Here is a 15404-nt window from a genome sequence, read left to right on the forward strand (position 1 = left end):
GCTGGGCCGCCTAGGTGTCAACCTCAGCTCTGCTAGTTACTACTTACTGTGTGACGTCAGGGTGGTTACTGAACCTCTCTGTGCCTCAAATACATCATCTACAAAGTGAAGACACTACTACTACTTACTTTACAGGGTTGTTACAAAGCTAAGTGAGTTAGTGCACATATTATCAACAGGCCCCCTCGGCAAGAGCACCGTGTGGCTGCTGGCTCGTACCCGTACATCCTGCGTATGTACGAGCCGGGACAACCGGGTACATCCCGGGCACATCCCGGGCCGGCCGGCCATCCAGGTCTTCCCAAGCTCCTCTCCGGGCACTCACAGACTCCTCCGTAGGTAGGCTCCCCAGCTCCCACTCCACTCCTTGGCCCTGCAGGGTGCCTCTCCCCATCTTATTCGTGAGCAAATTCCCAGCTGGGAGTTCAAGAGCCATTCCAACAGAGTGCTTCAGGAGGAGCTCGGAAGGGGTCAGGGAGTCTTTGGGAGCCCCCCTGTCTCTCCTTCTTCCCTGGCCCACTGCCTGCCTGCCTGGGTCCTGGGTGAGGGGCGGGGGGTGGCGTGGGGGAGACAAGACGCCAGGGCCTGCCTATCTCCTGAGCTCATTCCCCTACAAGAAGCCCAGCCCCATGCCTGCGGGAGCATCCGGGAGGCAGCGTCAATCTGAGGGCCAGGTTCACAGAATCTGTGAGGCTCACAGAAACCCTGGGAGCACTTTAGATTTCCCCAGCCAGTCCCCAGCCTTAGACATGTCTCTCCAGGGCTGGCGGGAGACAGGTGTCATTCATGCATCCAAATCCCACCTGAGCTGGCACAAAAGCACTTGTGGACCACTGTTTCTGGTATCAATGGCACCTGACAGACGAGGAACCTAAGGCTCAGAGAAAAGAAGTAGCTTGCCCAGGGCCACACGGTTCCCTGCCCCTGCTGGGATACGGAGCAGGGGAGCCCCCAGGGATTAAGAACCCCAGGGCCCCGGGTGGCAGAGTCAGGGCTCAGCGGATAGAAAAGTGTGGGGGGTTATTCTTAATGAAGCAGATCCTTTATCGAAGACTGTCGGCCTCCTCTGGGTTCTGCTCAAGGGTCTCAGCCCAGCTCCACCCCAAACAGGATCCCTTGGGGACCCAGCAATGCCTCAAACCATCTACCTTGGTTGGGCACCCGGCTGCTGCTACCCCTGGGCTTCCAAATGGCCTCTCTGCCCATGCCGAGGCCACCTGATGCTTCTGCACAGGTTCCACGCACCTCTGTGTGGGGGCCTGCGCTGCGAGGGGCCCACAGTCCTGGGACACACACCCTACCCCACCAGGAAAAGTATCAAAACCCAAGCCCCACCACCCAGGAAGGGCTTCTACCCTTGGGCAGGGAGGGAGGTGGCAAGCAGGAAGGGCTGCCCAAAGGCAGTGACCCTGAGCTGAGTCTGTCTGAGGGAGGAGGCGTAAGCAGTCAGATGTGGGACACTCTGGGGAGAAACAAGGTACCCTCGCTACAAGAGGGGTTGCTCTGCGCCAGGCACCTGCCAGGCCTGGGGCCACACGACACACGGGCACTCTCACATCCCTGTCCCCAGGAAGTAGACCCCCTGGTTCTCCGCAGCAGGCAAAGCAGCCCTCTGCCCCTACCCACTGACCAGAACCCCCCTCCCTTACTTTCTGCCTCTTTGGGGCCAGCGGAGCTCCTGAGGTCTCTCCTTAGGCACCAAAGAAATCCCAAGCGCTACAGAAGACCATGGTCATCAGAGCTCATGGGAAAGAGAGAGGAGGAGAGAAGGAGGGAGGGTGCCTGGGTAGGACTGGTCCCTCCAGTCCCGGGTCCTGCAGAGAGAGCCAAAGGGAGCCAATCTGCTGCCCACAGCGCTGGCCCCGCACTAATGGCGGCTGGGTAGACCCTCTGCTCCCAGCTAAACCCTCCATATGGTTCCTTTCCAGTTAGAAAGTGGGCCAATTGTGACATTTCCCCCCCATCTGGAGAGACAGATGGACAAGGGGAGGCGGCTGGACGGGGGGGTAAGAAAGAGCCACCTGGCTCCAGGAGGGAGGAGGAGGGTCAGGGCAGAAGGGAGGGAAGCAGAGAATGGGAGCGAATTGTTCTCAAACAGGGAGGAACTCACAGATTAGGTGGTCTTTCTGGGCCATGCCCCCCCCTCCCCCAGGAGGATCCATGGGATGGTCCTACCTGACACCCCAGGGCGTATCTTGCACGCTTCATTTTGCTGGTGAGAGAAGAATTAAGTGACCACAGCTCCGTCAGCTAGAACGTGAGCCACAAGGTGCCTGAGATGGGAGTATGGTCTGAGCAGGATACTCTTACAACCCCAAGGGAGGGAGGGGATTGGAGGGGAAGTGTGGGGGGTTACGCAGAGCTCAACAACAATCGTGAACATTTATGAAGCGTCTGACGCACGGTGAATATTATTCGGCAAATTTTACAAGGATTCATTCATCTGGGGTGTCGTCGGCACATCGCCAATTTCTAGATGAAGAAACTGAAGCACAGAGAGGTTAAGTGGCTTCCCGAGGTCACACAGACAGTCAGTGGCGAGGTAGGGGTTGAAACGCAAGCCATCTGTCTCCGGCAACCACCCCTTCTGCCAGTCCAACGTGTCATGGCTTGGGCCACGTGGACAATGGGTTGGGGTACAAGGTCAAGGGTACATCCTGCGGGCCACAGACATGGGCATGTCTGAGCACACTGCCTGCTCTGGAGTAAGCGCCCTCTGGTGTCACTGTCCCAGGGTGAGAAACCAAGTACCCACAGGGTCCCTTTGCGTGGCTGCCCAATTGTCAGCACGGCTGCTCCAGGGACCCCCGAATGGGGGATTAAGTGGCTGGCTCACCAGGGGCTCTGCTGACATGACGCAAGCTGTCAGTAGTGAGTGGCACCGAGGACCAGAGTAGCCTCAGAGGGACCAGCATTTACTGAAACACGCACTGCAGGCCTGGCGCGCAACGAGTCCTCACACACCCTGGGGCGGGTGCTCATAGCCCCATCTTACAGAGGAGGACTGAGGCTCGGAGGTGCTAGGTAGCTGACGGAGCTGACACGGCCAGTAAGTGGGACTGCAATCTGGGTCTGTGTCCAAACCCTCTCTTAGGCTGAGAAAGAAAAGGCCTGGGTCACTGGGTCTCTGTTGACCCCTACCTCCTGCCACCCCTCCCCGGCCCCAGAAAGACTCCAAGTCAGACACCAAGCCCGCCAGCCCTCTGTCCCCTCTGTCCCCTGTGCTGTCCCCGAAGCTGCAGCTCCATCACCATCACCATGGGGACCATGGCCAACGCTCCCTGGGATGCCCTCTTCAAACCTCTCTATCAGGGACGGTGCACTTGTCTGCACCCCCTGCTCCTCTCCCCGTGGCCTCTCTCAATGGATAAAGTAATAATCCAAGGGTCCATACGGAGAGCACATATAATTGAATTAAACCTAAGTGGCAAAAAACACTCTCTGATCAGAGGCTGGAGCCTCCTACCTCTCCCAGACTCCAGGCGCAGGATCATAAGAAGGAAGGGGACACGCAGGAATCTGGGTATGGCCCCTTAAGCCCCCCTTGGCAAGCCCCTCACTCCACACTGCAACCTCCCAGCCCCCGGCAAGCACCCCAGCTGCCAGCTACAGGCTCCGATGCCCGCCAAGTCAGTGCCTCCGCTCACAGGGCCAGGGGCAGGAAGCCACAAGCACTTGCCAAGAACATCTGAGCACATGCGGGCGTGGGGACCTCAGAGACCTCCTGGCCCAAGCTGGACAGGGAGCGAGGAGGATGAGGCCAGAGAGGAGCAGCGCTTTGCCCGGGGGCACACAGCAGCTGGGGCAGACCCCACCTCCCGATGAGGCTCTCACCACTGCACCAAGGGGGTTAAAACCCAGGCCAGCCCTCTCACTGCTTCCCGCCTGCTTTGTCACAGCGTAACAGCCCAGACTAAACCCACAGTGAAGGCTGAGGCATCCCCTCACCTCCCTGGGCCCCCGCCAGCCCCCTCACCCCTCCAAGCTCCCTCCTGCAGTGAGTGCCCAGCACACCCCCAGCTAAGGTAGCACAGAGCCTGCCCTATCTCCACACCTTCCCCTCGTCCTATGCCGTCCCACCTGCCAAAACGGACTTGTCCTTGGTCCCGTCCCTCCAGGCCCTGCCTCTAGTCTGAGAAAGCTGGACTCCACGAGGGAGTGTCCAAGGAACACTTTGGAGACCACAGGGCGACATCCGGTAAAGTGAAGTGTGCGGATTGCCTACAAGCCGGCCCGCCCCCTTCTGCGTTCCTCCCCAGAAACGCACACATGAGGACGGGGAGCCGGCCAGACATGTACCACAGCGCCGTTCGCAATAGCAAACAAACGGAAATGACCTAAATATTTTACAACAGAAGATCGGAGAAATGGGTGTTTGCCCAAAGGAAAGAAAACAGCTCTCGTGTGTCGGCCCAACAAAATCCTGGGAGGACACAAAGTCGCTCGAAAAGGCAAATCGCAACCTGATCTGTCCCATTTGTGAGGGATTTAAAGACCGCATATAATAAAACAAGATGCGGTCTGTATGGAGACGCACGTACCTCTGAGCAAAAGCTGTGTGAAGGCAGGAGCTTCTGTCTGCTAGATTTGTCGCGTGCTTGGTAAATGTAGACCCCAGGACCCAAGCAAGACAAACCTTCCAGGCACAAGTGGCAGTGAGGGCGTTCCAGTCCTCACGTGTGCAGCCTGATGGAGAACATGCCAGGGCACACCCCAGCCTCCCTATTTCATCTGTGAAATGGAGCTGCTCAGCACTCGCAGCCCAGTGGCATCCACAGTGCACCGGAGGGGAGGGGTGGGGGGGTGCCTGTCTGGGACCGCCCTTCTCCTGCCAGCCTTCTGGCTCCCGAAATCCGCTCTTCCCCTGAGAACAGGCCATGAGCTGGCCAGCTGTCCCCCGTGACTCCCCCGGGCTCCAGGCACCTGCCCCGACTTGAATGTGACATAGAGACTCCACTAGCAAAACTTGATATCAGTTGCCTGTTGTATTTTGTGGTCTCTGAGCCCTTTCCATTTGCAGCCTGGTGACCTTTCCCGGTGTTCTCCAGGCCCAGCCAAGGTATCTGTGTCGGTGTCTGCCTCCAACTACACTCCCCAAGGGCAAGGCCGGGCCTGTGCATTTGTTCGTTTGTTCATTCACTCATCCATCCATCCGCATTCATTCATGCATGCATGCATTCACTCGAGAATTGCCCCGGCTCCGTTCCTGGCACAATCAGATGTTGAGAAGTGATAACAAGTAAACTCCCTACCTTGGAGCTCACAGTCTAGCTGGGAAAGAAAGCAAGACCAGCAAAGACAGCAATGAGCCCAAGGGAAAATGCGAAAGGACCGGCCCTCCTGGCCAGCAGGAGCACATGGCAGAAGGCCCACCGGTGCCAGGCCCGCTGCCGGCTCGTCCACGCTTCACGCTGCGTTCAACAACACACTGTGCCCACATGCTACCACGATTTTCCCTTCACTGAGTCTACAGATGTTTACCGAGCTTGTTAGGTACCGGGGAGGTTTTCGAGGCTAGGATACAGCCGTGAGGAGGACAGAGCCCCCCACCCTCATACAGCCCACTCACAGTGGCAGAAAACATCTCAGAGGCAGGGCAGAGGAAGAGATGAGTAAGTAGGGTGATGTGAGGGCGGGAAGTGGGGGCCGCATCCCCTCATTCCGCCCGGTTTTGACCTAGAGGACGGGGAAGTTCAGGCCAGGCCGTGCAGCTTAAGAGGCACAGATTTGGACTCTGCTTTGACTTTTCCCTAGGAGCTGCTGCCTTGCCTGACAGCCAGGAACTCAAAACACTTTGGACTTGTAGATCCCATCCTCAAGTGAGAGCTCGCTGTTGAAATGACCTCATTTCTCTGTCCTCCACTGCCTGGGGTTGTACGCGCTTGTTTGAGGCTGGGGACGTGGAAAGCCACGGGCACTAAGGGATGCCCAGGGGGAGTCAGCCAGCCGGATTTCCTGCCTGGAGGGGTCTCCCTAATGCCCCCGTGGACTTAGGTTCACACACACTGCACCTGTGCCCACTTTTTCCTCCTCCCCACACCTCCCTGTCCCCTGCCACATGGCTCTCCCCACTCAACCTGTCTGAATAAGCATCCCCGCGATCCTGCCACCCCCCAAGCAACCCCCAGATCTCCTCCCTCCGCAGCACCCCCACTTACGGGCTGGGCCCACCCTGGAAGCCAGGGCAGGCAGAGAGCGAAGGCCCTCCCACCAAGGCAGCCTGCTTTCCCCCAAGCCCACGAGGTGGGGCAGTCAGGGGACCTAGGCTCCCTGGTTCCTCCCCAGAGGCCTCAGCCACATCCTCCAGGCTTGGGCATCTGTCTCGTCCTCCAAATCTCATTCCCTCCCTCACCAGGCCTTGAGAAAGGAGCTAAGCGGCCAGCACACAGGCAGAGGGGTGGGCAGAGTGGCCAGGATGGGGCACCCCAATCCATAGCACTCCCTGTCCTGGGAGGACTCCACATCCACTCTGTCTTTCTCCAGCGCCCAGAGCCCTGGGATCACACTCTGCAACCCAGGATGTCCACTTGGCCTAAACAGCACTGGGGGGCTGGGCTCCAGACTAGGGAGGAGAAATTTCCCCACGGCTGAACCCACCCTTCCCCTCACGGTACAAGCTGGCCGCTGCAGGAGGCCAGCACAGACATGAGCTCCTCTCCTCTTTCTCTTTCTCTTTTCCTTGCTTCCCCCCCCCCCCCTTTTAAATTTAAAAAGAGAGAAAAACAATGAAAAGACAAATCCTGGGAAATCAAGTGGAAAAATCTACATTATGGCAAAATGTGAAGGCAGCAAATTGCAACATGGAGAGAAAGGTGGGGGGAGTTGCACAACCTGAGGGGGGCCCCCAGGTTCCTGAAGGTTCCTAGCAGAGAGGGAGGTGGGGGAAGGCATGAGGGAGGCTGGGAGTCACCCCGAACCATACGGACACCCACACGCACATGCGCGTGGCCCTGCTCTCCTTCCTCCCACTCCAAGAGCCAGGCCCTCTCCCCAAATGCGCTTTCAGGAAAGGAAGGTACTCAGAGGGTCAGTGATGAATCCAGAGCTACTTTTGTTTTCAGGCAGCAGAGCCGGGACTGGAGGGTGTTTTGAGGTCAGGAAGATGCCCAGGCCCTGGGAGAAGGCCCCTGGCCCGTGGCTGTTCCAGGGTGAGTAGGGCTGTGGGAGACGGTGAGGGGTGGGCCCGCACTGGGCCCAGTCTGACCAGCTCTGGCTTCAGCTGGGCCTGGGGCTCCACAGGGGGCTCGAGGCCTCTGGGGGGGGGGGGGTGGCAGCTCAGGCCGGGTTCACGGCCACTGTCTCTTTCTGCTCCTGTTCCCAGACCTACTCCCCACCCTCTAGCCTCCGCTCTAGCCTCCGTCTGACACATGGCTCCTTCCCTACAACCCTCGGTGGCTCCATGCATGCGTGTGTGGGTGTGTGTGTGTGTGTGTGTGAGAGAGAGAGAGACAGAGACAGAGACAGAGACTTGAGGTCTCACCTCCTCCTCAGATCTGCAACATCCAACCTTACTCAGGTCCCTACCAGAATCTGCCATCCGACCACAACTGCTGCCCCCACAGGCCTCTGTTCCCTCAGCCAGGGGGCTCCCACCCTTGCAGCCCTTCCCTCACTGGGCCTTGGTTACCTGCATCTCTAGTCAGAACCCCAAGGGGTCCCGCACTCATGCCGCACCTGCTCGGGAGACAGGCACTGATTCACGCTTGCCGGATGAACGAGCCACTGAGTGCCGGACTGACGGGGACGGAAGGGACAGGGGGGCAGGAGCCACCAACACGGGTGTAGGGGCAGAGGCTCTGCAGGAGTCCAAGGTGAGCACCTGTACCTGCACAAACCCTTCTAGCTCCTCTGGGAGCTCCTGACCCCTGCAGCCCACTGTGACCTCCCCTCTGAGCCACCACCTGGTCAGGCCGAGCGCCCGGACATCTGTGCGCACAGGCACTGGGCACCCACTCTGTGCCTGGAACCTACTTCATGCCAGGCTACAAAGACAAGCTGCGCACAGCATCTGCCCTTGTAGGATTCACTCGTGAGCTCCATGCACACACCTCACACACACCTGGACATCTCTCTCAGTCCTGCCTTGTCTTGAGATTTTATTTCTCCACCTAAATGCAAATTCCTCACTATGGGCGCTTAGGAAACACACAGGCAAAAAAAGAACAAGCAAAGGGGCACCTGGCTGGCTCAGTTGGTAGAGCATGAGACTCTTGATCTTGGGGTTGTGAGTTCAAGTCCCACACTGGGGGTAGAGTTGACATTAGAAGAAGAAGGAGGAGGAGGAGGAGAAGGAGGGAAGAAAAGTATAAGATAGCCATGCAAACTGGCAGGTCCTCCGATTCTGGAAGACAGCAGGGCCAGTAGAGAAGGGCATGAAATAGAGTATCTACCCTCCCCACTGTGGCCAGGATGACTCCAGCCCTAGGGAGGTAGTGGCCCCACTGTGAGATATTTGGCTGGAGCCAGAAAGGGACCAGGTACCAAGGGACAATGAGGATAAGACAGTCATCCAGTATCCCGCCTGGAGGTGCCTCCTTAATGTACCCCCAAGGTTTGTGCAAAGGATGAACACTGCACCTGCATTCAGCTTCCTCCGCCCCTCCAGCTCGAGGCAAAGGATGCAGGCTCCACGGCTTACTCACTGTGTGACTTTGGACAAGTTACTCAGCCTCTCTGAGCATCAGACTTTCCATCTGCAAAATGGGAAAGGACTTAAAGAAACTGTACCCGGTGGAGTAGGAGGGAGGCTCAAATGCAATGGAGTTTGTGAAGGCCTGCGTCTTCCTCCTGGAGCCAATGCCTCCGGGGAGTCGGTGAGGCCAGTGGGGGTAGGGGCTGCCCCAGGAGGAGGGCAGGAGCAGGGAAGGCAGAGACCTCATCACCCAGCTTGGGCCAGGACCCAGGGCTAGTGAGCGAAGCCCTGGGGACCAGGGGCACCGTGATAAAGCAAGAACTGTCCCCGGACACAGGGTGCTGGGAAGAACCCACGACCAAAGCTTAGAAGCCCAGGGACTGTCCAGGGCAGAAGATACATGCTTCCTTTCCTGAACAATCTCAGCCCCTGCCACCACTCCCAGCCACCCCCCTACACACACACATGCACTCATGGCAACTCACCAAGCAGCTTCAGTGGCCCCTCCAGTGAGGAAAATCCTATGTTTCTTCTGAAACCCTCTCCCTCTGCCTCCACTCTCATCCAGCCCTGCCCGTGTGGAGAACCGGGCTGGCTCTGGGGGTGCAGGGGACACGGGCATCAGAGAGCTGGTCTGGTGTGACACAGGAGGCTGAGTCTGGGCACAGCAGGGCCCATGTCCCATTTCAACCAGCTACTTGCTTCGTGATAAAAGCTACTTTGCCCAACCTCTCTGAACATCCATTTCTGCATCTGTAAAACAGGATGGCATTACCCCCACCCCAGACACGCAGGGTCATTGTGAAGATTGCCGGGATAACCTGTGGACAGGCCGGGCCTCGGAGGGGACAGGTGGGGGAGGGGAGGGGCAGGTCCGGGGGGGACTAATCAAGGCAGCTGTGGGGCTCAGTGCCTCTGAGCCGAGCGTGGCTGTCCCCTCCCCAGAGGCTGCTGGGCAGTGGCAGCGTTGTTCAGAGCTGCATTATTCATGGTGCTCAGCTCTGAGCAGAGGGAAATTTGCTGAGTGATCGACCTAATATCTTAACACAAACCCATTTAGGCAAAACACCTTTGAAGCGAGAAAGGCAGAAAAAAATAAATAAAAAAGGAAGCAAAGAGGTTTGGAGGCAGGTGGTGGCGACGGGGTGCAAGGCACAGAGAGATGGCTGGTTCCTACCTGTCCCCGCCCACTGTCCCCCCCCGCCCCCCCCCCCCCCCGCCACAGGAGACCCCTGCCCTAACCCAGTCCCCAGGCCCCGCCTTCCCCCCACTCTCAGTGGCCATGCCGGCATCCTTTGATTGAGGGAATCCCCACCCATTTCTCAGATTTGGCCCAGAGTAGGTAAGAGTCTGCCCAAGGCTCACACAGCAAGTCAGGGGGCAGCCGGACACAGGATCACCGAGTGTGAGCTCAGAGTCCTCTGCCGAGGGGCCCCTCACACAAAAGGACCCCCGGGTCCCTTGACACCCGCTTCCTCAGCCTCAAACTCCACACTCTACCACAAGAGGACCTCTTTCTCCAACGCAACTCAGCCTTTCCCACCCTCAGCCTCTGCTGGTCCCTTTGCCAGAAATACCCTTCCTGCTCTTTATCCGCCCAACACCCCACAGGGGCTCATTTTCTCCTCCTCTTCCCCTTGGAAACCTCCCAGATCTCTGCCCCAGCGGGAACTCATCACTGTCTACTTGGGCTCTCGTTACACCCTCTCCATAGGCACGTGCCATCCTTTGCCTGTGCTGTGACCCATTTTGTAGCTCTCGTGCTTTGAGGCGTGAGGGCTCCCAGCCACTTCTTAGCTGGGTGACTTTGGACACGTTACTTCCCTCTCTGGGCCTAATACATGTAAGGCGCTCTGCGCACGGCCTGGCACAGAAGCACTCAGTAAGCGTTTGCTATTATAATGTGATTGTCGGCTTCCTCCATCAGTCCATAAGCCCATTTGTGCGAAGACCGTGTCTTTCTCGTTTCTAACTCCCCAGTTTCCAGCGGAGTGCCAGGCACACAGTAGGTGCTAATCAACATCGGCTGAACTGAGCCTAACTGCCAGCAGTGTGGTCTGCCTGGCCTCTACACCCCTGACCCCTTGAGGAGAGGGGCCAGTGATGGGCTGGTGGCGGGGACCCTGCATGGGGCAGGGGCGTGAAGAATCTGACCTCTGGCCAGCTCTACCCCATAACAGGAACTGACAAAGCTCAGTTGGGCAGGGAGGGGCCGGGGTTGGGGGCCGGCCGCTGGGCCTGTGGTTTGGCCAGGGAGGAACAGGCAGCTGCAGGCCGGGATGAAATATTTAGGAGCCCACATCCCCAGGAAGTGGAAACTGACAAGCAAAATGAAATGTTGAGATGTAATTACCCAGGCAGGCCAAGCATGTCTCCCCGCCGGCGGCGGGCTCAGCACCCGCCCCCCCCCCACCCCCGCCACAAGCAGGCACTGGGTAATGAAGTCCTCCCGGACCCTTTCTCGCGCCAGTCCTCGCCCCCTCCTCTTCAGGCCAGGCCAGGGGGAGAGGTGGCACAAGAGCAGAGCACGCAGCAAACGGGGGGCCCAGCCCCGGCACCCATCTATGCAGGCAATCCCCTCACCCCACTGGGCCTCAGCTACCTCGGCCAGAAAATGGGGCTGTTGACCCACGCCAGGGAGGGAGGACCCAGACGGTGAATGTGCGCGTGCTTCATTAACTGGCATTGGCAGAGGACGGTGGCAAGGACAGCAGTGAGGACAGCGGCGGACACCAGCCTGACCCAGCACGCCATGAGAGGCTTTCTGGAGGTAATGGGCTGCCCAGGACTCAGGTGAGTAGGAAATGATGGACAAAGGTCTGGGGCTGAGGTCCAGATGTGGGCCCTGAGCTGCCCGGTGCTCACCTAACCCCAACAAGCTTCCCCAGGCTCTCCCAACACTGTTGGGCCACAGCTAGGAGCACAGAGACAGAGACCCGGACAGGGGCTCCAGGCCTAAACCCTGGGAACAGCCTTGAGTGGGTCTCCGGAGGGCATCCTGGAGCAAGGGAGCTGGAAACGGATACCCAGCTGACCCTCATCCTGCACACCAGAACTGGGGGAGGCAGCACTCCTTTCTGACTGAAACCAGGGCCCAGAGAAGGGCCGTGATCGGCCCAAGGCAGCCCAGCATGTGCTACTCACACACATGCTGCCCCGGCCCCTCTCCAGGCTGGCTCAGCGCTCCCGGGGCAGGTCTGGCTTCACCCGGAAGCAGCCAGCTGACCCCTCAGCTCTAACCCACTGTGCACCCCGACTCCCATCAACACCATCTTACCAGACCAGAGTCCCACACCTACACAGCCCGGCCCGGCCCCCTAACTCTCCACCAAAACTCCAATCCCACTCCACCACTCCCTTCCCTCAGTGGCTCTCACCTCTCTCAGGGCCAAGTCCAAGTCCTGAGGCCCTGCACCCTCATCATCCACCTCTCCCTACCTCCAACAGCACCTACAGTTGCCAACACACACCAAAGTGTCCCTCTCTTCCTGCTTTTGCTCAGACTGTTCCTCTGCCTTTGTGCCCAACTCCCCTCCCCAGACTCCTCCTTCAAGTCAGCACCTGTCCACTCTTAAGGGTTCAGCACATGGCCCACTCCTCCAGAAAGCCTTCGTGGGTATCCCCAGGCTCCTTCTCCCTTGGGCGCCCTTAACGATCCCAACATCTCAATCACTGCGCTTAGCACAGTGAATGAAAATTATGGGAGATGGCCACTGCCAGACTCGAGCATTCACTGATTCAGCAACAACTTATGAAGCACCTACCCACACACTCCCCCCCCCCCCCCAGTACCAGGCACTGTCCTTGACACTGTGGGTACAGCTATTCATAGGACAAACCAGAGTCCTGCCCTCACGGAGCTGATAGCCATCTACGAAGTAGATAACAGATGCTGAGGAATGAAAGAATGAACTAATTAATGAAGAGTTGGCCTAGGGGCGCCTGCGTGGTTCATTCGGTTAAGCGTCTGACTCTTGATTTTGGCCCAGATGTCACGGTTGGTGAGAACCAGCCCCGAATCGGGCTCTCCCTCCCTCCCTCTCTCTCTCTCCTTCTCTCTCCTGCACACACACACACTCCTCCATTCCACAGCCCTCAAGTTCATGCAGTGCTCACACATTCTCTCATTAATTCCTCCCAATCAACCCATGGCTTAGGTGACCATTTTACGGATAAAGAAACCAAGTCCCATGAGCCAGAGCTTCGGTCTGGCTGCCTCCCCCTTTCCTTTCTCCAGCTGATCTTCCCCCTCTCTTCTGCCTTTCTACCTCTCTCTCCCACCTTCTGGGGTGACTGGCAAGTTGCCTCCTCTCTCTAAGCCCATTTCCCTATCTGTAAAATGGGGCAGGCAAGGCACCCCTCCCATTCCCCCCACGGCAGCCCCAACTGTGTCCCTATCCATCTTTGTTCTTCTCCCTCCCTCCCCTCTCCTCTCGCTTGTCACTTTGTCCTGCTTCCTCCCCCCATCCCAAAGCCTCCCTTGGGTCCCAAGATGTCTACCAAATGGTCGTTAGCTTTCCTTCTGGCTCATTAAAAATGAGAATTTGCATAGAATATCCATATGATCATTCTGTCTACAGGAAAATGGGACACGGATATAAGGCATGGATATAATGTAAGTTGGGGAGAAAGGGGAGGACAGTCACAATGCAAGGGGGAGAAACCCCACCAGGAAGAGACCAAGTGCTCACCACTGGGGGCTCAGACCTCAAAGACAGCCCCCCCTCAAGCCCTTCAGCCCTCTCTTGGCCTTTCCGATGGCTAATTCACCTGTTTTTGTCATTCTTACAATAACCAGCAAAGTAGGGATTGCGATTATCCCCATTTTACAGATGGAGAAACTGAGAGCCAAAGAGGAATGGTGGCCTATCCAAAGACACACAGCAAGTCTGTGGCATTCCTGGGGGGGGGGGGGACAGTGGCCTCTGCCATGGGCCAGACTCCCCCAAACCCACGCAGGCCTGCTGTTCTCCCAGGAATGCTGTCCCTCCTCACTCTCGGAAGGAAGACGTCACCAAGTACTGCATGAGTCAGGCAGTTCTTCTACCCAGAATACAGTTCTGCTCTTCTGGGACAGGCCCACCCACTCTTTAAGGCTCTCCTCCCATCACCCCTCCTCAAGGAGGTTCCCCCTCCCCAAACAACTGTTTAGCCAGATGCAGGGATTTTTGGAGACAAATGCTTCCAGACCTCTTCTCTCAGTTATATACAGTTGACCCTTGAACAACACTGGTTTGAACTGTGCAGATCCACTTATATGTGGATTTTTCTCGATACAGTACAGTCCTGTAAATGTATTTTCTCTTCCTTGTGATTTTATGAATAACATTTCCTTTTTCTTAGCTTCCTTTTTTATAACACTATATAATACATGTAACATACAAATAAGTGTTAATCAACTATTTATGTTATCAGTGAAGTTTCTAGTCAACCTGACTATTCATAGTTAAGTTCTGAGAGAGTCAAAACTTATATGTAGATTTTCAACTGCATAGAGGTTGGCACCCCCACCCCCGGGACTGTTCAAAGATCAACTGTAATTGCATTTACACCTGCCTCATCCCAAAAAGAATTCGCAGCGCCCAGAAATAAATATGTTTGGCTAAAAAAAAAAAATTAATGACAGAATTGAAGGGAAGAGACCTGCACTTTAAAGATGAGGCTTTGCTCAGCAGCCAAAGACTGGCAGAGAACTGGCAGTTTGTTGGGACCAAAGCCAACCAGGGATTCCCCAAAGGTCTGGCCTTGGGGTGGTTGCCGCTATCCGTGGTGCTGAACCCAGGAGTTGCCTGAGCGACCTCCAGTCCACATGCGATCTAGGAGCAAGTCCTGTGGGCTTGAGCTTCAAAATACACCCTCAGGACGCCTGAGTGGCTCAGTCAGTTGAGCATCTGACTCTTGATTTCGGCTCACATCATGATTCCAGGGCCGTGGGATCAAGCCCTGCGTCAGGATCCACACTTAAGATTCTCTCTCTCCCCTTCTGCCCCTCTCCCTGCTCCTGTTCTGTCTAAAATTTAACAAAAAAATTTAAGACCCTAAATCAGTCCGTTCTCATCATCCCCACTCCCAGTCTAAGCCATCATCGCTTTTCACCTGGATGATGGCAGTGGCCTCCTCAGTGGCATTCCTGCCTCAGTCACCTCAGCCTTCACAGTCTGTTCCCTACACAACAGCCAGAAAGATCCTATTAAACCCAAGTCTGTTAACATCCCTTCTCTGCTCACAACACTCCAATAGTTCCCATCTCATTTAGAAGCTAAAGTCTTCCCAGTGGCCAACTAAGCCCCCACGTGATCAGCCCATCCTCTTCTACATCCTTCCACCTGACTCACTCTGCTCCTGCCTCCTCTTGGCTATTCTCCAAGAAATGCCAGGCAGGCTCCCACCTCAGGGCCTTTGCACTTGCTCGTTCCTCTGCCTGGGGCACTCTTCCCAGAGATCACAAACCTCACTCCCTTACTGCATTTGGGGCCCTGCCCAAATGCCACCTCTGCAGAAAGGCCTTCTCTGACCACCTTATATGAGATTGTCTCCCCTACTTGGCCCTCTCTGCCAGATGCTTTATTCTTCTCCATAGCATGCCATCAGCTCCTCCCTGAAATTGTAGGAGGGAGATACCTGAAATTGTATTATATAGTGATGCATTTACTTGTTTACTGTAAGCTGCCTCTGGCCCTCTCCCCAAATGTGAGTTCACAAGGCCAAGGATCTTCATCTGTTTGGTCCATTGCCATGTCCCTAGTGTCCTGGTTCAATGCCTGGCACACAG

General features: G+C 56.7%; 1 protein-coding gene across 5 annotated transcripts in view; it reads right to left on the bottom strand.

The window, feature by feature from the left end:
• GRM4 (glutamate metabotropic receptor 4) overlaps positions 1-15404 on the bottom strand; it is a 115640-nt gene that overhangs the window by 37386 nt on the left and 62850 nt on the right. The window lies entirely within an intron of this gene.

This window comes from Panthera onca, chromosome B2, assembly GCF_046562875.1.
Source record: "Panthera onca isolate mPanOnc1 chromosome B2, mPanOnc1 haplotype 2, whole genome shotgun sequence".
Taxonomy (NCBI): Eukaryota; Metazoa; Chordata; class Mammalia; order Carnivora; family Felidae; genus Panthera; species Panthera onca.